Consider the following 21991-nt stretch of genomic DNA (forward strand, 5'->3'; position numbering starts at 1 on the left):
TCGTCCCGGAAGTTCAGTGTTTGGAAGCTGGACTGGACGTCAGCAATTCCCGCAGCCTCGAGAGACAGAGGACGTGTCAAAACCCCAGAGTGAACTGTGATGACCCTTTGGTAGTACAGTTCTCAGCTCCATGCCATCCGTTAGAGGCAAAATTCTTCATGAAAGTTCACCTTTTAAGAGGCAAGATGATCTGCTATGACCCTGAAATTTCTGGCAATACGATCTCATTCTTATCCAGACCATTATACTGGGTGGTTATAGGACCGCCTCTCAGATACTTGGCGCTTGGTGGCCACTAGCATCCAGGTCTATTTAATGGCATCTCACAGACTTCTTCTCATGGGTTTTATTTTATAGCTTTCCCTATTTGAAAACCTCAAATTGTCCACTTGTCTTTGAGAATCAAGTTAGCCCTGTTTGCGGTTGGACACGTGACACGCTTTGAGAACAGAATGACCCCCCGAGGTGCATGGCTTTGGAAAAAAGCCAGCTACATGAGAAGCTACCATCACACACACACTTTCCAGAAACTATTGATATATGTAGCTTAGTGAGTTTTACAGCCTCGTGTTGCACGCTTTCAATAGCCCTTCCCCTGTGCAGTGGGAGGGGAAGGAGTGGCCCCACTGCCTTCCTCTTTCCGTGGATCAGAACATGCTGGCCAATCGCACCAGAGAAACAGCAAGCAGAGCAGATTTTTTTCTTTTTTCTTTTTTTTTTTGCGGTACGCGGGCCTCTCACTGTTGTGGCCTCTCCCGTTGCGGAGCACAGGCTCCGGACGCGCAGGCTCAGCGGCCATGGCTCACGGGCCCAGCCGCTCCGCGGCATATGGGATCTTCCCGGACCGGGGCACGAACCCGCGTCCCCTGCTTCGGCAGGCAGACTCTCAACCACTGCGCCACCAGGGAAGCCCAGAGAAGATTTTTGAAGAGCAAAAAATACAGTAATTTTATTCTTGCTCAAAGGGAATAAGCAGCAGAACACAACAAGAGATACCATAGGTGTCTCCTTCAGCAAGAGCTTTGGTGGTTCTTAAGTCCCTTGTATATTATGTTTCTCTCCCGCAACACAAATTCATCCCACTTTAGCTGGTTTTAACTCAGCCTGTACCCTGAAGATTTCTTTATGCATCACAGCCACAAAGACTAGAGATTTGGCCCGGGTTTTAGGGACATTTTACACAAACAGCACGCTTCCTGTGCATTTTCTCAGGCCAGTCTTCCTTCACTTAAAATCGTATTCTTATCCCACGTTCATTTGTCACATATACATTGTTCTCTTCTCTAATACTATTCACTCCCTTCTATGGTGAAAGCTAATTCCCAAGTCCTGCTGCAGAAATACAAGATGATAGAGATAAGACAGCCAATTGCTTTGAAGCGTCCTTCATTATGAATCACCTTAGCTAAGGCACAGGCGGCCTATGGCCATGGTTTAAAGGACATGTTTCTAACTGAAGAAAACGGTTTTGGTTTTCACAGAAATACAATTGCTGGTAAAGCTGAGGAGCACACGTCTAAAAATGAGAACACGGCCGTTCCCGCTGGTATTTATTCAGGATGCGCTCTGGTCCCTGCTCTTCTGGCTGGACCCCTCCTTTTGTCTCCCTTCACACAGACGGCCAAGCTCAAAATCTCTGTTTCTTCTCCCTCCCGGTCCCCTGCGTCTCTCCCCCACTGCAGGGAGGTGTACACCATGCATGTGGCGCGTCCCCTCCCCGCACCCCCCGGGATGTCACAGCATGGCTGACCCACGTCCTCTCTCGCCTCTGAGTCACTCCTGTCTCCTCGCGCTTCCCCAGTCTTGAAAACACCACCTCTTCCTTCCTTCCTTCTTTCCTTCTGCTGGAAAGCAACTGGCTTTCTTTCCCCTTCCCTTTATTGACATGTTTTATTTATTTGTTCATTTTTTAAAAATTTCAAGAGCAGAAAACAAACTTGTAAAAACATCAAACAGAACGGAAGCGTATTGAACGTGAAAGCCCCCCATCCGCCCTCTCCCTGCCTCCCCTTCACTCAGCTGTTAACAGTTGGGTGCGCACCTGTATCAGACATCCGTGACATATAAACAAACACAGAGCTATTTCTGTGGAGTTCCTCAGCCCTAACTGGAGCATAGTACACAGCTCTGTAGCTTGCTTTTTTCTTTTTCTTTTCTGTTATTTTAAAAAATCACTTGAAACATGTAAACAATAGAGAAGCATATGTTATGAAACATTAAAGTCCCTCTTGTGGTATATTTACCCACAAAGCCAAGCTGTCCTGTCATCACTCTGGGTCACCAGAAACAGTTAAAGAAAGAAGTTCACCATCCAAAATAATTGTGAAGTAATCTGAATCTTTACTGTAGACTTTTTCTCTCTGTAACTCCCTTCCCTCTTTTGACACACACAAACACACACACACCGCCGACACACACATACACACCCCCCCACACACACCCCCCACACACATATACACACCCCCACACACACACCCCACACACATATACACATACCCACACCCATACACTCACACACCCCACACACATATACACACACACACACACACCCCCCCACACAGAGGAGTGAAGGGCATTCAGGTTCCTGGTCCTGCCACAGACAGCAGGGCAGTGAACAGCCTCACGCAAACACCCCTTTGGGAGCGTGTGAATATTCTGCAGTACAGATTCCCAGAGGTGAGAATATTGTATTTGAGTGACACACATTTAAAATTTTGTTAGAACCTGTCAAATTGCCTCTCTCAAAACAGCTCTACCACTTTGTACTCTTACTAACAGTGAAGGTGAGTATGACTGTATCTTCACCTCCACATTAACATGGCATACGATCAACCTCCTAAAAGCTTCTTCTCTTTGGCCAATTTAATTGGTTAAAAACAGGATCCCATTATTCAGTTTTTTCTTTTTCTGTTACATATTTGATAAGAACTGTCAATCAGCCTGTTGTTTGCCTTTACTTTTATTTGTGGGGACTTTCACTATGAGGACGTATTTAACTCGTCGATAGTCAAATTTGTCAAGATTTGCCTTTGTTTTTTCTCGTTTTCCTTCGTCCTAAAAAAAACCTTCCTCACGTTAAGATTATTAACACATTTATCTATCTATATCTTTAAACCATTTGGAATTTATTCCTGTGTAAGGAATGACATAAAGATCTATTATTCTCCTAAATGAACTGCCAATCATTCCAACCTATTTATGGAATAATTCATCCTTTCCCTACTAATTTAAAGTGCAGCCTATATCATACGCAAAGTGTGTGCGTGTGTGTTGTGTCTATTTATGGACTTCTTTTCCCATCATGCTATATATTTCTGAATAATGCCACCCTATTATCATTACTGTCATTTTGATGACATAGAAGATTCCACTTTATTGTTCTTCTTGGCCGATTTTAGGAAACAATCTGTCAAAGTCCACTTTTAAATTCCCAGAAATTTTTAGCGAATTCTCTCTGAGTAAATAGATTATTTGGAAAAAAGTTCACAAGGGACATTTGAAATCTCCTGTACGTTCCTGGGAATCTAAAAGGCCACATGCATGTGCAGGGCTGTGTTCATGCCAAGGGTTGTGCACATGCCCAGGAAAACCTGAGAAGGCTGTAAGTTTTCACCTCTGGCTGACCTTCAGGCTATGTACAAATAAGAAGTGAGAGCTAAGGCAGAGTTGTCAACTTCTTACGGGAGCTTTGAAGGCATGAGGAGCACACACACAGAGTGAAAGGATAGAAACATATTGGTTCACGGCACATTAGCTTTAAAGGCATAAAGCATGACATGGCCTTTCCAGAAATCCAACCCAATGACTTTCACTTAAATCTCAACGATCTGAACTAGGGGCTATGGCCATATAATTGTAAAGACATCTGGGAGAGTCAGTGTCTTAGCTGGACACATTCACACTCTACAGGAAACCAGTGTTCTGTGTGTAAGAAAGGCAGGCTGAACATCACGAAGGCCGCTAGCAGTGTCTGCCACAACCTGTCAGGTTTTTACTTCTTGGAATTATCGTGTAGATCAATAAATAGATTTTTGAAAAGTCTATGTAGTTTAAGTTAGTGTGGTACAAAGTTTATGAGTCAATGAAAACGAACTTGCTAATAGTATTTTTATTTTCTCAATCACTGCTGTCAAAAGAAGTTTGATAAAGTCTCTCACCATGATTCTGTATTTCACCTGGCAACACAAGGACCTGAGAATGCTTTATTGATAATCATAGCTCACACTTAGGAAGCACTTGCCATGTATCAAGCACTGTTCTAAGTGGTTCACATATATTAACTAATTTAAGCATCCCAGTAACCCTATGAGTGATACTATTACTATCCTCATATTAAGAGAAGTAAATAGACGTACAGAGGTGTTAATTAACTTGCCTAAAGCAAGGTAATAGGTACCACCAGATAATTAGTACCAAAGTCAGAATTCAAACCAAAGAAATCTGGATTTAGCATCTCTTAATCACGAAGCACCATTCAAATCTGACCACACATCCAGTTGTTCACTATTTTAGTTCTACTCTATCATCCCTACCCCTAAGTTAGACGCTACTTTATTTACTTTATACCATCTGTATCTATATTTAGCAATATCTTTGCTCACCATTTCTTCTTGTCCCTCAGACATTCCACCTGAGGTATTTTTTCCACATATTTTCAGTATTTCCTTTAATGAGTGTCTTTTAGAGAAAAACATTCTTAGTTATTAAGTCAGAAAACGTTTTTATTTAACCTTTGCTCTTAAAGATGGTGTCAGTGGGTAGAGAACTGTGGGTAACTCTTCAGTGTCTCTGAGCACATTGAAAATAATTCACTGGCTCTGATATCATGGTCACTGAAAAATAAAATTTTACTCTCATTGCCATTTCTTCATAGGTAATCTGGTTTTTCTTGGATGCTTTTAAGGTCTTTTGTCTTTCATGTCCTATAGTTTCTCTATGTTGTTTCTAGTTGTGGACTTTTTCCCCTACTTGAAGTTCATTTGGATTCTGATATTTTAGAATTTAAATCTTAGCAATATTTCTAAAATATCCTAGTTACATGTCTTTGAAAATTGTCTCTTTGTATATGTTAGGACTTATTACTCTTACTTCCTTATTTTCGGTATAGTTTTATATTTTGCATCTCTGTCTTTTTAGATGGTGTTCCAAATAATTCCTTCTGTTCACAATTTTTTAAAAAAATTCAGCTGTGTCTAACCTGCTCTTACAGATTTGTGACAATTCTTTGTCAGTCATATGTATTACAAATACCATCTTCCACTCTTTGGCTTCCATTTTCATTTTCCTAGTGGTGTCTTTGATAGACAGAAGTCCTAATTTCAGTCTAGTAACATTCATCAATCAAGAGACACTGCCAAGCTTTGCAGAGGTGATGCTTTCCCTCTCAGTAACCTTGAAGATCAAAGAGAATATGCCTGAGAGCTAGCAGCCTAGCAGCCGCTAGAGGGGGCAGAATGAGTGCAGAGCTCCCAAAAGGGCCATTCCCAAAGAACTGTCAATATTTGACCTGTCTGACAGCCTGCTGAAAAGTTCCATTTTCAGGGCAACTCTTTCTTTGATGTGACTTAGAACTCCCTCTGTGAGAACAGCCCTACTGACAGGGTATTTGTCAAAACAATCAGCATTAATTGTTTAACACTGCAGTTGCTTAAGGAAGTGTTACAAGTTGAGGCTAACAAAAGGCTATGAAAAAAAAACTTAAAAGGAAACACTGGACACGTGATATCCATAGGGTGCTTTCAAAAGTTTCTATATATTCCTGGGAATCTAGAAGACCACAAGCACACACACAGGGCTGTGTGCATACCTAGAGCTGTGTCTATGCCTAAGAAACAACTGAGAAGACCCTAAGCTCTCAATTCTGGCTGACGCTGAGGGTCTGCACAAGCAAGAAGTGTAGGCTAATGCAGAGCTGTAAGCTACCTGTGGGAACTTGGCAAGCATGCCCCAACACACACACAGAAGCACCAGAGAAAGGATGAGAGACTCATTGGTTCAAGACACATAAGGAAATCTTAGTGCAATCATTCGCTGAACACTAAGCTAAGTAGCAGAGACTTCAGTGGCTATATATGACAAAGAATACAGACTTTATAAAATTTGTCTAGGAAAGTCACTGAACAAATAAACAGAAAACAGCAAGAACAACAGCAAAAAACCTTGGGAAGGAGAGAATCTTATTTCTAGGGTGGGCACATTATTTATCTAGAATGTACAGCTTTCAGCAAAAAATCACAAGACATGAAAAAAAAAAAAAAACCCAGGAAGAATATCTTTTCACAAGAGAAAAAGCACACAAAAGAAACTGTGCACGAGAAAGGGCACATGTTAGATTTACTAGACGAAGACTTAAAGTCATCAATCATGTAGGAAACCATGTTGAAAGAACTAAAGTAAGAGAATGACATCTCACAAAATAGAATATGTCAATAAAGAGATATAAATTATTTTTAAATGAAAATTCTGGAGTCGAAAAGTATAAAAACTGTAATGAAAACTTCACTAGAGGGGCTCAACAGAAGATCTGAACAGGCAGACAAAACCACCAATAGACTAATTGAGATTATCCAGTCTGAAGAACAAAAAGAAAAAGAATAAAGAATAATAAACAGAGCCTCAGAAACCTGTGGGACACCATCCAGCCTACACATAAGGGGAGTCCAAGAAAGAAAGAAAAGAAAGGAGAAAAAAGAATATTTGAAGAAACAATGGCCCAAAACTTCCTAAGTGATGAAAAACGATCTGCTCACCAAGGAAGCTCAATGAACTCCAAGTAGATCATTTTAAAGAGATCTACACCAAATACACCATAATCAAATTGCTAAAAAGCCAAAGAAAAGGAGACACTGATGAAAGCAGCAAGAGGAAAGCAAACCCGTCCTGCACAAGGGATCTCAATGAGGTTAACAACTAACTTCTCATTCAAAACCATGGTTGCCAGCAGGCAGTGGATGACATAGTCAAAGTACTAAAAGAAAAACACTGTCAACTAAGATCCTACATCTAGGAAATCTAGTCCTTCAAAAATGAAGGAGACGAAAAAATGAGAGGCTTCGTCACTATCAGACCTGACCTACAAGAAATACTAAACAGAGTCCTCCAGGCTGAAATGATGGGACGGTAACTAAAATCCAAATGAACAATGAAGAACACCAGAGGAGGTCAATACATGGGTTTTACAAAGACAGTACAAATGTGTCTTCATTTGTAGTTTTTTTTCTTCTTTTGGATTTAAGGACAACTGTACAAAGCAACAATTATAAAACTACCTTGTTGGGCTTACGGTGTGTAAAGATGTAATTTGTATGACAATAAAAGTATAAAGAAAAGGGAGGGAATGGAATATAAAGAAGCAAAAGTTTAGCAGACTGTTTAAATTGCTATTAATCCAAACTAGATTATTCTAAGTTACAATTTCATTTTAATTGCCAGGGCACCCAATAAAAAATCTCAAAAATATATAGTAAAGAAACAATAGATAATTTAAATGGTATGCTAGGAAATTTTATCTAACACAAAAGAAGGCAGTAATGAAGAAATAAAGGGAAAAAGACATGACATAAAGAAAATTTTAAATGACATACAAAAGCCCTAACCTACTAGTAATTATGTTAAATGTAAATGGATTAAACATTCCAATTAAGAAGTAGAAATTGGGAGAATGAATTTTAAAAAGTCCAATTATATGCTGTCTACAAGAGAAGAGCAAGCAATGACACAGAATGGCTATTATCAAAGAGAAGAAACTTGTGCACTGTTGGTGGGATTGTAAATTGGTATAGCCACTAAGGAAAACGGTATGGAGATTCATCAAGAAATCAAAAATAGAGCTAAAATAGGATCCAGTAATTTCACTTCTGGGTATTTATCCAAAGGAAATGAAATCACTATTTCAAGGGCATATGTGCCTCAGAGACAGGGCAGATGTGCCTGGAGTGGTCGCTGCAGCTGGATGGTGGTAACACACGAAAAACACGTGGTCCAGATGCCTCTAGGATGGGCTGGGGGACATCTGAACGAGCAGGGGAGTGGAAATAGAGTGGACACCAGTTTCTTTCTTGTCTCCTCACATTCCTTCCCTGTGGGGACTACCTCTTCCTCTACTTCTGTGATACTAGCGGAACTGCCAATCAACCTCCTCTCTGCACTGTCCCCCTGCCCCACAGAGGTGGGTATGTGACCCAGGCTAGCCCACAAGAGAACACCACTCTGCAGGAATCAGGGAGAGGTATGTAAGCTTGGGCATGCGACCCAAGCAGAGCCTACTGGGGTCCTTTTGTAGGATTGAAATGGATGCTGGAAGGGGTTTCCTTCTTTGCCGCACTTCAAAAACCACTGCTTTTACCAATGGAGAGATTTGGCAAAGAATACAGCCATCAGGAAAACTGCAAGATAGAGAGACTGAGATATATTTTGAAAACCTAGCTCCAGACATACGTACACCTGGCAAATCCTAAACTTCGCAGTTATGTAACAATAAATTTAAAAGATTTCCTAGAGTTGTTTGAATCAGGTATGGATTACCTGCAATTGAGTGATTCTTAACACAGAGAAGTCGTTGTTTCTGTTTTTGACCATTTAAAACTATGATTGGCTGTGACTTGTGGAAACACGAATCTCCAAGGAAGAAGTCAGGGACAGATTATCCTTGGTCTCCTACTATTTTAGGGAAATGGTTAATAAGAACACAAAGATTTATCTTTGGGAGTATTCAGTAAGGTGATGGTTTGATGAGATGATGATAATTAACTAAAATGATGTGCCCAAGAGTACTTCCTTGGAAGTATTCATATCTCTCCTCTCCTGAATAGAGCCTTATATTATGGGATTGGGGACCTGGATCTCCAAAAGACTGCAATGATCTCATAGCATCTGTCTCTGAGAAATGAGGAGGATAGGAGACAATGAAACGGGGAGCTGTCTTTGAGGGTAATAAGATTTCCAATCTGTAGCCAGTTGGGGAGGAGCTGAGAAAAGATAGTGGGGCTTTATCCTTCCCATCACTGCTTCATGTAGAATCTCTGCTTCTCATCTGGAATCCCCTCTGGTTATTCATCATTTAACTAATGTGTCAATGCCTCTTCTGTGCAGGCACTCTGCTTAGCACACAGCAGTGCACAGGTAGAAAAGGGCTTTGCCTTTATGGAGTTTCAGCCTAGTTGGGGGAAGACAGACAATTAAACAATTAATTAGGGCTTCCCTGGTGGCGCAGTGGTTGAGAGTCCGCCTGCCGATGCAGGGCACGCAGGTTCGTGCCCCGGTCCGGGAAGATCCCACATGCCGCGGAGCGGCTGGGCCCGTGAGCCATGGCCGCTGAGCCTGCGCATCCGGAGCCTGTGCTCTGCAACCGGAGAGGCCACAACAGCGAGAGGACCGCGTACCGCAAAAAAAAAAAGAAAAGAAATAATACACCACTTCTGATGATGTATCCTTAGGCTCTGGACTGATGCACGCATACCATGTTTCTCTAGAGGATGGTTTCGGACCTGGGGTCCCAGAGTGCTTGCAGTGGGGATGGCCACCTGTTATTAAAATGAAAGCCATCCAGAAGCGTTGCCACTGGCATCTGATCTGTGTCCAGAGGAGTCCTCCAGTATGGGATGAGGGGGAGGGAAACCAACATGTGGGATCTTCCCGGACCGGGGCACGAACCCGCATCCCCTGCATCGGCAGGCGGACTCTCAACCACTGCGCCATCAGGGAAGCCTTCCCCTATTATTAACATCTTGAACTGTTGTGGTGCATTTGCTATGACTGATGAGCCAATGTGGACACATTATTATTAGCTAAATTCTGTAGTTAATATAAAGGTTTACTGTCTGTGTTGGACATTCTGTGGTTTTTGACAACTGTATAATGACGTGTAGCCCCCTTACAGTATCGTTAAGAGTAGTTTCACTGCCCTAAACATCCCCGTGCGCTACTTATTCATCCCTCCCACTTCTTCCCCCGACAAGCCTCTGGCAACCACTGATCTTTTTAATGTCTTCATAATTTAGCTTTTTCCAGAAGTTGGCATCATAAAGTATGTTGTTAAAAGAGGACAAACACAATTCCCCTAGGCCAGCAGCTAGCAGGAGGTAAGAGTTTAGTCCAAAATCACATCTGTCTGACTCTGATTCTCTACGTTTTCTGGACCCCATCCTGCCTAACGGTGCTGGCCCGGGACTTGGTCTGTCCACCTTCACCCTGGATGGTGCTCCTAGGGCTTAAATTCTAGCATTTCCTTTCCTTAACAGTCTTTGGAATCTTGGATCCGCTGTTCTTTGAGTATGATCAGGGTGGCCTGTCACTCATGATCCCTCTGGACCTGTGTGTGATCCTAACCTGCCTGATTTCGCTTTATTTATAAATTCAGCCAGTTTTTTCGACATTTTCCCCTCACTTTTTGCTGAGGCTTTGAGCATCATTATTCTTCCCCTGGTTCGCACTGAATCTTTTCTGCCAGCAACTTGCTTGCTTACGGGCCTTGTCATGGAGGGTCTCCTACAGTTTTACTGAAGACGAAGTCTGCTGGGCGAGGCTGCTAAACGGGGCACAGTGCTGACAACTGTCTTGGTTGAGTTCCACCCATACACCCATACACCCATCAGGGCCTGGAACACTTGCTCTCAGAATTTACAGATACTAACTCTATGATCCGTCTGCTTGTTGCCCGAGCAGAGCATCTCTACAATCTATTAAATTCTATTTTCCTGCCAAGAGTAAAAAAAAAAAAAATCCCACAATCATATTTCAAGTACTAAGGGATATTCTGCTAAGAATAAAAGGTTTATAAGCTCCAAACAGAAGTGAAATAGCTTGTGGAAAACCATAAAGGAATGAAAGAGTAGAATTCAGATTCAAATCCAGATCGAGTGCAAAGGCAAAGCTGGTGGTCCTTGAATCACACCAGGCTGCCCTCTGTGAAATCCTACGATGGCAATGTCAGCGGGTTAAGGAGGCTGTGTGGGATTCAGGAAGAGCCCCAGCACAGGAGACCTCCTTAACGCAACTTGAGAGCATCCTTTCACCAATGAACAGTTGAAACTGAAATTTTCTGCTTTAAAACAACGTGTATGTAGTCACTGATTATGATACCAAACACTCCAAAGTGCCTTGCAAATACTAGCCCATTGCTATGTGTTCACGAAAACGCTTCTGAAGCTAGTAGCACCCTGCAGTTATATGCTTTATAAATTGCTAGTGTAATTCCAAGAGTATCGCATCCTGTGGCTGATAATGAGGCCCCATCACTGACCAAGGACATTGCGGGGGGAGGGGGGTTGGGTAGGAAGCGGGGAAAGGACTCAAAGGCCGTGGACACCGTGCTATCGTTTTTCCTGTTTTCCTGCAAAGTTAGAGAGGAGGCTGGCGGGGTTAATCTATGACCTACTTACCTCTCTCGTGTCACAAGTTACTGGATCTCTATAGACTGTGGCTTCTGCTTGGTTTTGGGCGCCAAGAGGGAGCCTGTGAAGTGAGCGCGGTGGGACCCGGGTCTAGTTTCTGCCATCTCGGGGAGAGTAGCTCCGGAAGTAGCCGCGGAGACAGGCCCGCCGGCCAGGTGCTCGTCCTACCGCCAGGGGCACAGGCAGATTCAGGCTTCCGGCCCTTCCGGACAAGGGGCGAGGATACATTATTTGTTGAAAGTAAGGGAACAGCAATACAATATTCCAATGACAAAGAAATGAAGATTTATCATAATTTAAAAAAAAACCAACCTTGAAGTGCCTCCCCAATCTTCTCATTTTGGGGGAGGCAAACTGGCCGCGAGCGCGGGGTCCGCTCGCCGGGGCCCGCGGTCGGGTGGACAGTCTGGCGGCCGCGCCAGTCGGGCCCGCGCGGGGGGCTGCGGGGACCCGAAGACGCAGGCGGGCTCCCACTGCCCGAGGGATGGCCGCACGCAGGCGGGGCGACCACCAGCGCGTCGGCAGGCGCCGCCCACCCGCGGGGGAATCCCAGGTTAGGGCGCGGGGCGCGCGAAGACGCCGCGCCCCGCCCCGCCCCGCCCCCCGCCCCGCCCCCGCCGCCGCCCGCTCCCGGAGCCGCCGCCGCGCCGCGCTGCCATTGGTGCCAGGCGGTGACGCTAGCGAGCGGGCCGGACGGCGGGGCGCTGGGGGCGGGCGCAGGGAGCGGGGCGCGGCTGATGAAACCGGCTCCCGATCCCTCCCGCCCTCAACGCTCCATTCACTCAGCGCCGGCAGGTGTGAGCGGCAGGTCAGCTGCCGGCGGGGCGCGCGGCCACCCGGCGTCCGTTACCCGAGTCTCCCCCTCCGGCTCCCCGCGCGCCGCGCCTCCGCCCGAGCGTCCGTCAGTCCCGCCGAGCCTTGGTCGATCGTCCGTCAGTCCAGCCGCGGTCTTGCCTGCATCCCGCCACCCGCCGGCCCGGTGAGTCCCCGTCCTCCGCCGGCGCTGGGGCAGCTGCCCGGGTCCGGGTCACCTTGGGGGGCTGACCCCGGCGGCGCGGGGAGGGGCGCGGAGCCCGCGCGGGGAGCCCTGGCATCCTCCGGGTGGGCGCGGGCAGGGCGGACGGGGGTGTACGCGGCCGGTGCCCATGAGGCTGTCTCCGCCACGGAGTCCATTTTGGTTCGCTGAAGGCGCGGCGTGGTGCATGATGCAACACCCCGTGAGGAAGCGTGGGCGACCTGGCGCCTCCGGGGTGCTGGCCCAGCGCTCCCTGCGGGGCACCGGGCGCCGGGACGCGCGGGTGGTCGCGGGGGCGTGGGGACGGGGAGCGGGCACTGGGCCCGGCAGGCGTCCCGAGACCTTCCCTTACATGGCGCGGAGCGGAGCACGCCGCCCCGCCGCGAGGTCCACGACGTGTTATCGGCCGCGGGTGGGGAGCCCGCCGGGCGGCGGAGGGTGGTCCCGCGGCAGGTGGCCGGCCGAGGACGGCGTCGCGCACCCGCAAGCTGGCCGCGGCGCCCACGTCTCTTCCTCTCTGGAACCCTGCACACTCCCTGGCCCGCCTCCACCTCTCTTCCGGGTCCCCGGAGTTGTTTCGGGGAAGTCCCCCCCGCCGGGGGCTTCCTTGTGACCCAATCTGGCCCGTAGAGGCCGGTGCTCAACGCTTCCAGATGGTTTCGAGCAGGAGGCAGTTCTTCCGGCTTCACCGAGACAACCTATTCTCAGTGTGTTCCTTTCTACGTAGTAGGAAACTTCCCGGGCCAGGCGGGTCCCGCAGTCATTCTAAGACCAGTGTGTACACGGCAGCAGGGCGCTGTAGTACTACTACCTTCCCCTTTTCAGTGGCTGTGAGAACCCGAGACGAGCGGTGCTTGACTTGTATGATTAGGACAGCCAGACAAGTGCCTTCCGGAAGAAACGGAACACTGCCCAGTACCCGCCCTCAGGCTCTCACGTGTAGAAGTAACCTGGAGTAGGTTTTACTCCAGATTTGTAAACAGAGGAGGGGGTGAGGGTTTCAATCCCAGGTGTATTTCCCTAAATGAGCTCTTAAAACTGTGACCAGGACTGTGTTTTGGCCTCTGGCTGAATTTCCTAATTGTGTTTCATTTGAATTATAATTTACTCGGGATTCATCTTAACGTTTGTTGCCACTTAGGTTTGGTTCCGATAATGGGAAACCGTGATACCTATAAAAATATCCCCTGATATTTTTAGTTGATCTCAGTGGAAATTATTATTTTTATATGCACACACCCTTCTGTGATTAAAACAAAAAAGTCTTGTTTAAGTCACAGTCAGAATAGAAACTTAGGGGACAAAATCAACAATGGATTAAAATAGTTTTTAAAGGTTTAGCATATTAACATCATGTTTAATTATTACAGGTAAAATTTAAAGAGTGCCAAAGGGGTTTTGACTAAAGAAACAGGACGAGAATTAATAGAGATCAGAAATGTACTCAGTTGTTTAAATCTGGATTGAACCACATGGGTGCTCTTATGCATATAATTATTTGCTTTAAAGGAAGAAAGGCTTGAAAGACGAGATTGCTGACCTCGAGGAGCTTGCATTTTAGGACACACGTTAATTGTATTGGGTTGGGGCTTCCATTCTTTGATGGGCTTAAACACATGTTTACTGAGTGTTCTAGTCTGTCGTTTCTTGTCTACTCAGGCCAGTAAAAATACGTAATTACGTTGGAGGGCCCAGCATTATGTCTTATTAAATTATTCCCTTACATTATTAATTATGTATTTGAAGGTATTGGTTTATTAATCCCAGAGAGGAATTTGAAACAGGAATGGGTGTGTCCTTGTTATGGGGAGAAACATTTTCCTCTGACCCTGGAGGTGTCTGGGCCACAGGCATCTTCTGAGATGGCCATCCTTCCACCTGGGGCCGGGTCCTCACTCCAGGTGGGACCTGCGGACGGGCGGGCCCTGGTGCTCTTCTCCAGCCTGGGGCCCTCACCCCTGTCTGCTCCTGTTGCTGGCAGGCTGTTTTTCTCAGAGAAGCGGGGAGTGCTGGGTGGCTGTCAGGGAGTGGAAGGGCCACTTCAGCTCCTGGGTGGAGAAGAGATGGGGGACGGGCAGGCGCAGAAGGGGGGAGGCCAGAGCAGAGACTGGTAACTTAGGTCTGGAAAAAACCCCAAGCCCAGCTTATTTCTGCACGAGAGAGTGTGTCCATATGTCGTTTCTGTGAGAGAGAGAGAGATGGTGGCATCTTGGACACGGTAGGAATGTGAGCTGGTTGAGTTCTGCTCAGTCTGCAGGCTGGTGTCCTTGCTCTGTCTGTGGATTTTAAAGGAAGATTCCATGTGAGGTGCGAAAGGCCGGATGAGGTTCCACGTAGAGCGGAGCCACTGTGCTAGTGAGGTGGGGAAGGCTGAGGAGATCGTGTCAGGAAGGACTCGGTGAAAGTCACAACCGGCTTTTTCCAGACATTTCCATCCTCACGGGCCGGGGCTGAGCCGGAGCTGCCTTGTTGCGCCCACGTGCCGCTGCAGCGTGGGGCCTCCTTCCCCTCCGCCCGGCAAGCCTGCGGCCTCCCTGATCTCCCCTGCGCCCTCCAGTGGGCATCTTGGCCGTGGGTTTGTCCCGTGGCCCGCTTGGGGTCTGCAGCCCTGGGGCGCGCCTACTTTTTCATTCCTGGCCTTCAGGAGGCCTGCCTGCCGGGGGTTTCTTGGGCCGGAGGCCCCTGGCGTTGGACCCCAGGCCAAGGTTGTATCTGCCCAAGGTTTTAGGTCTGTTCCAGTCAAGAGAAGAGTAGCAGCTTTGGTGGCAGGTTGTGGGCCCTGTGGGAACTTCAGTGGCTTCTCTTTCTCTGTAATCATGTCCCCACCCCCAACTGCAAAGCCGCTTTGACAGCAACTACCCCTGCACTTGTTCAAAGCAAGCCCCGGTTTATCATGCGGGGGGGGGTTAGTGCATTTGCCACCTGTGAATCTGCTAGAAGGACGGGCAGCACGTTGGTAAGAGGACTTGGTGGACTGCTGTCTTCATTGGGCTCCGAAGACGTTCCTTCAGACCTTTGGCCTCGGCAGAGCAGCGGCTGAAGCTGTTTGCTTCACCCATCGGTGAGGATTCGCTCACCCGGGGACACAGGCTGCAGGAGAGACATCTCTGCACGTCGGGATAGGTTCTGGCACGGGGTTCCCTCGTCATGCCACACCCGAGTCTTCCATTTGGCTTTTCCTCTGGTTGTTGTCATTAGCACTGGGGACCTCCAGGCGGTAGATTTGGTGGACAGACCACGTCAGCTGAGGGTAGAGCTGTGTGGAGTTAGAGGCCAGCTTCAGTGCAGCCTGAGGTCATCGCCCTGAAATGCAGACGCTGCTTCTAGGAGCCGGGGCAGGTGGTCCAGTGCCGGGAAGGGCGCCATCCGAGGCGTCTTCGGTGCAGGTTTGCGGCCGTCTCTGTGCAGCCTCCAGTATGTCCTTTGGGCTGTCGGAACCCTGCAGACGTGCTCTTGCCCTGCCTGTAGCTTGGGGAAGCCCGCCCTCTCAGCCTCATAATGATGAAGCCAGTAAACATGAAGTGCAGAATATTCTTTGAAAGAATAAAGGTCAGTCCATTTAGATTCTTTCAGAAAATAGGTTCTTTCCATTGCCAGCCTTCTCTTCTGATAAAGGCAACCAGAAATCAAGCTCCGTTCAGCCTTCAGGGGCTACCAAGAGGCGGATTTATACTGAGGAGGGAGAAAGAATGTCCTTCGTCCGGTAGGACAGCGTGTGTTTCCACACCGTCTCCCTTCTTCCTGAGTCACTTTTCCCCTCTGGAGGCAGTTGTTTCTGAAACATTCTGTCTTCCTGCCGTAGTGCTTTCTTCAGAAGACCCATGCAGGTAAGGTTCTTGCCTGTGAGAACAGCCAAGTACTTCGCCACGTGCGTAGGAGTGGGTCCTGATTCTCCGCACGTGCTGGGCGCACAGGGAGCCCCGCATCGCGGAGACCCGCTCGCCGTGCCGACTCCGGGCGGCCCCCTGCTCTCCCTGACGGGCCACGCACTGCGGGGACGAAGGAGGTGCCGTGGGCCTCCCCCTGCCCCGGAGTGGGCTCCGCTTACAGGATCAGTGCCTTTTCTAAGATATTTCTTGGAGCCACGTTTGAATCCTTTTCCATATTGCCTGCATAATAATTGGCTTCTAGTGCCTACCTTACAGGATTGAGAGGATTTAAATGAGGCAATCGTCCAGGTTCCGCACTTAACACAGCTTCTGGCGCATACCAGGTGCTTCGTATAAACGTTAGCTGTTTTACTGGAAACAAAGCACAGTTCTTTGATTTTGGCGTGGAGGAGGAGAGAATCTGTAACAACTTTATTTGCCCTCCCATTTTGCCAAGGTGTCAAAAGGTCGTCCCTTCTCCTTGGAGTTGTGTCTGCCTTGCAGTGGGTGGCGTGGCACCGGGGTGTTGGGGAGGCCAGTCCCTGCAGGTCTCAGGTCCACAGCCTTGGGTTTGTCCCCTCCTCACGCCTCTGGGAAGCAGAGCTCACGGTCCCATCCTCAGGGGTGGCCTGCCTGTGTCTGTGTGCACGTGCGTGTGAGTGTGTGCGTCTGTGTGTTTTGGGGGTGTCTGCCCTCGTCCATCCTGACCCCAGACATTTGGTCCAAATTACCCCGAGCGCTTTGGGTTTAAAAACTGGGGCCAAGTCTTTCCCACCTTTTTTCATCCCTTCCTTTGAGGGCTGAGGTAGATGCCCCAGTGCATTGGCGTGGGATGGGGGCCCCATCACGGGGCAGCGGCGAGGGGAAGGGAGCAAACGTCTTACCGGCGTCTCATCACACTGTTGTCACCGTCGTCTTCCTGCCCATGAAGATGCTGGGGGTGACCTTTTAAGGTCGGCTTGGAAATGCTCTCTTCCTCTGTATCTTCTTATCTGCCTACCAAGTAGCATTAACCAAAGTCTCTTACACCAAATAGGAAGGAAGGGAGAGGCCCTGGGGCTGAGTAAGATCCAGACTCCAAGCCCTTGTTAGTGCTCACAGTGGGGCTCGCTCCGCACTTTCGTTGTCATTAAATCCTCACGGCCGCCCCCTGAGGTTGGTCCTGCTGTTTGGCTGATGGGGCGATGGAGGCCCTGAGAAGTGACACAAGTTGCCGATGGGCATAGGGGTGGGTCTTAAGTGGCAGAGCTAGGATTTGCACCTGGGGCCTGGCTCCAGGGCCCTAACACCCACGTGCTTTGGGCTGTGGGCATCAGCCTGTGCCTGGGGCTCCGGCCGCTCGCTCTGGGAACCGTGGTCTGGCACGCGTGTGTGCGGGGCCACGCCGGGCCCTGAGGTTAGCACACGGACCTGGAGATGCCGGGCTGCCACGCGCCTCTTGGTTCCAAGTAAGTCCTGGAGGCGCGGGAGCTGGCTGTGCCACCACTGGGCGGCAGCCTGCTGTTTCTCTCTAGCTGCCCCGGTTCCTCTGAGCGCAGATCTTTCCTCTCTGAGCCCTGGGGTCCTTGACACAACTGTGCCGAAGTGTGACAGAGGCTGGGCTGCGTTCCTCCTGGGTCAGTAGTCTGACATTGGTATTGCCGGAGCTGGCTGGACGAGGGGCTTCCTGCCCGGGCCATGGGAGCCCAGCCTCACTGATCTCCATCGGCGGTCGTCTCTGCTCCCCCTCCTCCGCCGCTGGGGGGAGGGCCCTTTGCAGGGGGGTCGTCTGGTTTGTAGGGATAAGTGGCTCCCTTCTCGGTTCTCCCTCCTTCTCAAGGCCAGTGGCGGTAGCCGTTCTCCCAGGATCTTCACTTTGCTGACTTCTGTAGTGTCGGGAGGTGGGAAGGGGTCTTCTTTCTTGGAAGGTGCTTCCCTGACGCCCTCAGGAAGCCGGGGCTGGGGGCTGTCCGAGCCAGGGTAGCAGCAGGCACTGTCTACGCTGGAGAGACTGTGTGCTGGCAGGGCCCCCGTGGCCGTGGCCCCATGGGGAGGCCGTGGGTGCTGGCAGGTGGAGTGGGGAAACTCGTGCCCGTCCCTTCCTGCCTCTCTTCTTTCTTCCTTTGCTCTTTCAACTTTTTGTGGATAGCATTTCAAACTTAAAGAGAAGTTGCAGGGGTTACAAGGAGCGGCTCAATTTTCTCAGATTCACTGGTTGTCTACATTTCATTCCTTCTTTCTGTTTATCTGTCAATCAGTTAATCTGTCTACACACACGGATGCATTTTTTCCTGAACCATCTGAGAGTAAGTGGAAGACATCATGTCCTTTTATTTACCCCGGCATGCTTCAGCGTGTTTCCTAAGAATAAGGACATTCATTCTCTTACGTGACCACAGTACGACATCAAAATCAGGAAATTGAACATTTGTGACATCATCAAGTCCACAGTCCATATTCAACTTCCAGTTGTCCAAATAATGTCCTTTACATGTGAATGTAGGTAGTTGGTTTTTTGTTTTTCGTTTTCTTGGGTTTTTTTTGTTTGTTTTCAAGAGAGGCTCTTTCAATGGAACTGTGGTCTAATTTTCTACCTTATAAGCCTCTTTAAGAAAAAAAAAGTCCCTAAAAGTTAGAATGTGTATTGTGAAAAATTTGGAAACTACAGAAAAGTAAAATAAAGGAAAATAAACAGCACCCATCGTTCGGGCAGAGCGGCTGAGCGCCCGGCCAGGGTAGAGGGCTCGCAGGAAGGTGCTTGGTCGGAAGACTTCAGCTCAGGGTGACGTGGTCCCGCAGACCCGCAGCCTGAACACACAGGGCGGGGGCCCGGAGCAAGGCCTCGGGCTGCCGGAGCAGCAGGCGCCCTGTCTGGAGCGGATGCCTTTCAAGCCCCTGCCCACCACCTGGCCGTCGGCCCACCTGAGCAGGCAAACATAACCCCCTCGGGGTGGGGAAGGGTGGAGATGATTATTAAATCCCCAGAACTTGTTCAAGCCTTGAAAAGAAACGTGGCAGGCCCTCTCTTGTCTGCTGTGTAGCCCTGGCTTCCCAGACGAAGCAGAGGGTAGGGATGGGCAGGGGCCCTGATGGAGAGGAATGGTCCTGGCCTCCTGGCCTCCTGGCCTGTAGCTTGCGGTTATTTCATAGGGTTGTTGAGCCTCCCGGCCGCCGCGAGCGGGCCAGGGGAGCGATAAGAGGAGAGATTCTAAATGGTGAGTTGTGTTCTGTGCTAGCCCAGAAGTTCCTGGGGGAAGGTTCCAGACTGTTGGGGGAGGTGTGGCTCTTGCTTCTTTCTGTGTTTCGTTTATCAAAGCCGTCCCCTTTGTCATCACCAGCAGTACCCCCGAGACTCCGCTCTTTCCCCGGCTCTGGAAGGGGCCCTCGCTGGGTGGGGCTGGTTTCTGGAAGGGTTTCGTTCTTAGAACCCGGCTCCCCATGGTTCAGTACCTCAGTTTCCCTGAGCTGTGAAACCTATACTGTGTGTGAACAGGGCCTCTGAAAGCCATGATCAAAAGCCCCAAGTATTTTTCCATGTTTGTTTTCTCTTCTCCCGCACTAGACCCTCTCCTTGAAGGAGGTGGCCTGGAGAGGGACTGCGGTGGGCAGCCGCCCAGACTCTGCACACCCCGCTGGGGCCACGGAACTCCTAACCTGGACGGGCCAGCACCGGAGGCTGCTCTTCAAAGAAGCCCTTTGAAGTGCAAACATTTCCTTTCCTGAGAAGAAGGGAAATTGAAATGAAAACGTATTGTTCTATGCAGACAATGTTCTCTTGGATCAAAGAGGGAGTAGGGCTTATAAAAAAGGGAGATTCACAAGTTAGGCCTTAACGTGGCACACGGGGAAGCTGTGACCGTGTACATGTCCACTGCCCGGGGTCCGTGATCGGTAAGGTTGTATCTTCCCTCTTTTACCCCCTTAAGGTCCTAAATCTGGATCTAACATGCTGTGTTTAACTGTGTCTCTCTCTCTCGTTTGTGTTTTTATCCTGTGGTCAGCATTTAGAAATGTCCTTTGGTAAATTATGACACCATACACGATGGAATACCACGTAGCCAATAAAAGTGATGTTTTCAAGGAACATTTGATCTTAAGGGAAAAACTTTACTGTTAAAAGTGAAAAAAATCTGGACACAATTTTCCATAATCAGTGTTCTCTTAATGAGATACATGTATTTGTACAGAAAGAAAACACTGAAAATCAGGCTCTGTTTTGTTCACTGCTAGGTGTGTAGCACCTGAATTAGTGCTCAGCAAATATTCGTTGTATGGATTATTTTTATAATTAGTGAAACAGCAGTATAGTTTAAAGGCGGGGTGTCTTTGAGCTAAGTAGTAACATTTTGGCAAGTGGAAAGAACAATAAATTATTTTGATTTTCTATTGTAATTCTGTCCTGGCATCTCGATTTGGGGTTTATTTTGGAGGGTTTTGGCTACAAACATGTACCACATTTTGTACTTTGATACACATCACCCTATGAATGAGTGACTGTGATGTTTCTGCTTTTGGAGTAATCGGGTCTTGTTGAAATTAGGGTATTGGGATAAGTTTTTCCTGGGTTGGCTGCTAGGCTCCTTCACAGATGGGGTAAGGAGACAACTTCTCAGGTGCTGGTGGCTGGTGTACCATTTCACCGGCTTGACCTGTCCTGTTGTTGAGAATTTTGCCTGATTTGCCCGGGGAGAGTTTCTCATTTTCTAGTATCAGTACCACCAAGATATCCTAGTAGGCCGTACATCGCCCTGTTTCTGATTCAGAAGGTTCTTTAGTAACACAGCATCTCAGGTTGGCTTTGAGGATGGCCCTGGTCTCAGCGATTGCGTGTCACAGCCGCCCGTGCTTCCCCCGGTGAGATCGTTTCGTTCCTCCTTCAGAAGGACACAGGCACTTAGGTTTCAGAGCCCGATCTGCACAGGGTTCTGGAAGCCCCTTGGGGAGGCTTCCTTCGGCCTGGGGTAGGGCTGCTGGGGCCCACACCCCGGTTCTCCCGAGGGTGGCGGCTGTCAGCTTCTTTGGCTGCAGTCTACAAGAGGAAATAAACTGAAACGCTGCTCAGGTGCACACACAGGGAAGTACGTATTTATATACAGATTAAAATGAAACTTCCCACCAAACAGTACTCATTCTCGTACTTGCGCTGCACTCTGATGATTTTTACTCTTTTCTATCGCATCGCAAAAAATCCTGGTGGCGACTTGCAGTTTGCAGACACTGCTGGGCGTGGGCGTGCTGGCCTCCATGCCCACCCTCCCCTCCTCTGTGGTGTCCTGAGTTTTACACTCACTGGACTAGGGCCTGGGAGGAATTCTCTGTCCACACCGATTTAGACAAAGACAGTCAGAGGGTAGAGGTTTTTTCTTTTTGCGGTGATTTAAGGGCTTCTGACCGAAGTGGACATTATTATCTATGATGATTCCCTAGAAGGCAAATAGGGACACAAGGCAAGACCTGTGTGAATTGCCAGTGTGGTTTGCTGCTGATGCAAACCCGGGTAGCTCTGTCCTAAGCTGACCTCACACTCTGGTGTTTTGAAGGTGGCCTGGTCAGGCTGTGTGTTTTTTTTCAGGGATGGCCCAAACATTTGTTAATTTCAGCACTTTGACCTTTTTTTTGTGTGTTTACTTTTTTCAGTGTGATTTGAGGAAGAGTCCACCTGAAAGGTGAGCCTTCTCTTTCAGAGTTGAGGATTTGTAGGAAGAAGAGGGAGAAAAGTCACTCTTACAGAAATACTA

The 21991-nt window shown here is 48.4% G+C and overlaps 1 protein-coding gene and 1 long non-coding RNA gene across 7 annotated transcripts in view; one reads left to right on the forward strand and one right to left on the reverse strand.

Annotated features, from left to right (window-relative positions):
* Positions 1–2480: 2480 nt before the first annotated feature.
* LOC113625729 (uncharacterized) lies at positions 2481–12026 on the reverse strand. 3 transcript variants are annotated; one of them, XR_003434827.1, is made up of 4 exons: positions 11703–12026; positions 11379–11592; positions 8660–9154; positions 2481–8134 (listed from the first exon to the last, which is right to left on the reverse strand). It is a non-coding gene; the product is annotated as an uncharacterized LOC113625729 (long non-coding RNA). The 3 variants fall into 3 exon arrangements; XR_003434825.1 differs by having other exon boundaries at positions 2481–9154; XR_003434826.1 differs by lacking the exons at positions 2481–8134; positions 8660–9154 and adding an exon at positions 9340–11038.
* A 177-nt stretch (positions 12027–12203) lies between these two features.
* SLC7A1 (solute carrier family 7 member 1) overlaps positions 12204–21991 on the forward strand; it is a 79011-nt gene continuing 69223 nt past the window's right edge. For all 4 annotated transcript variants that reach the window (XR_003434824.1, XR_003434823.1, XM_027116586.1 and 1 more), the window contains exon 1: positions 12204–12369. The gene's annotated coding sequence lies outside the window, so the exon portion shown is untranslated. The remainder of the gene's footprint in view (positions 12370–21991) is intronic.

The sequence above is a fragment of the Aethalodelphis obliquidens genome, unplaced genomic scaffold, assembly GCF_003676395.1.
Source record: "Aethalodelphis obliquidens isolate GAN/ISIS:26980383/991018 unplaced genomic scaffold, ASM367639v1 scaffold16, whole genome shotgun sequence".
NCBI classification, from domain to species: domain Eukaryota; kingdom Metazoa; phylum Chordata; class Mammalia; order Artiodactyla; family Delphinidae; genus Aethalodelphis; species Aethalodelphis obliquidens.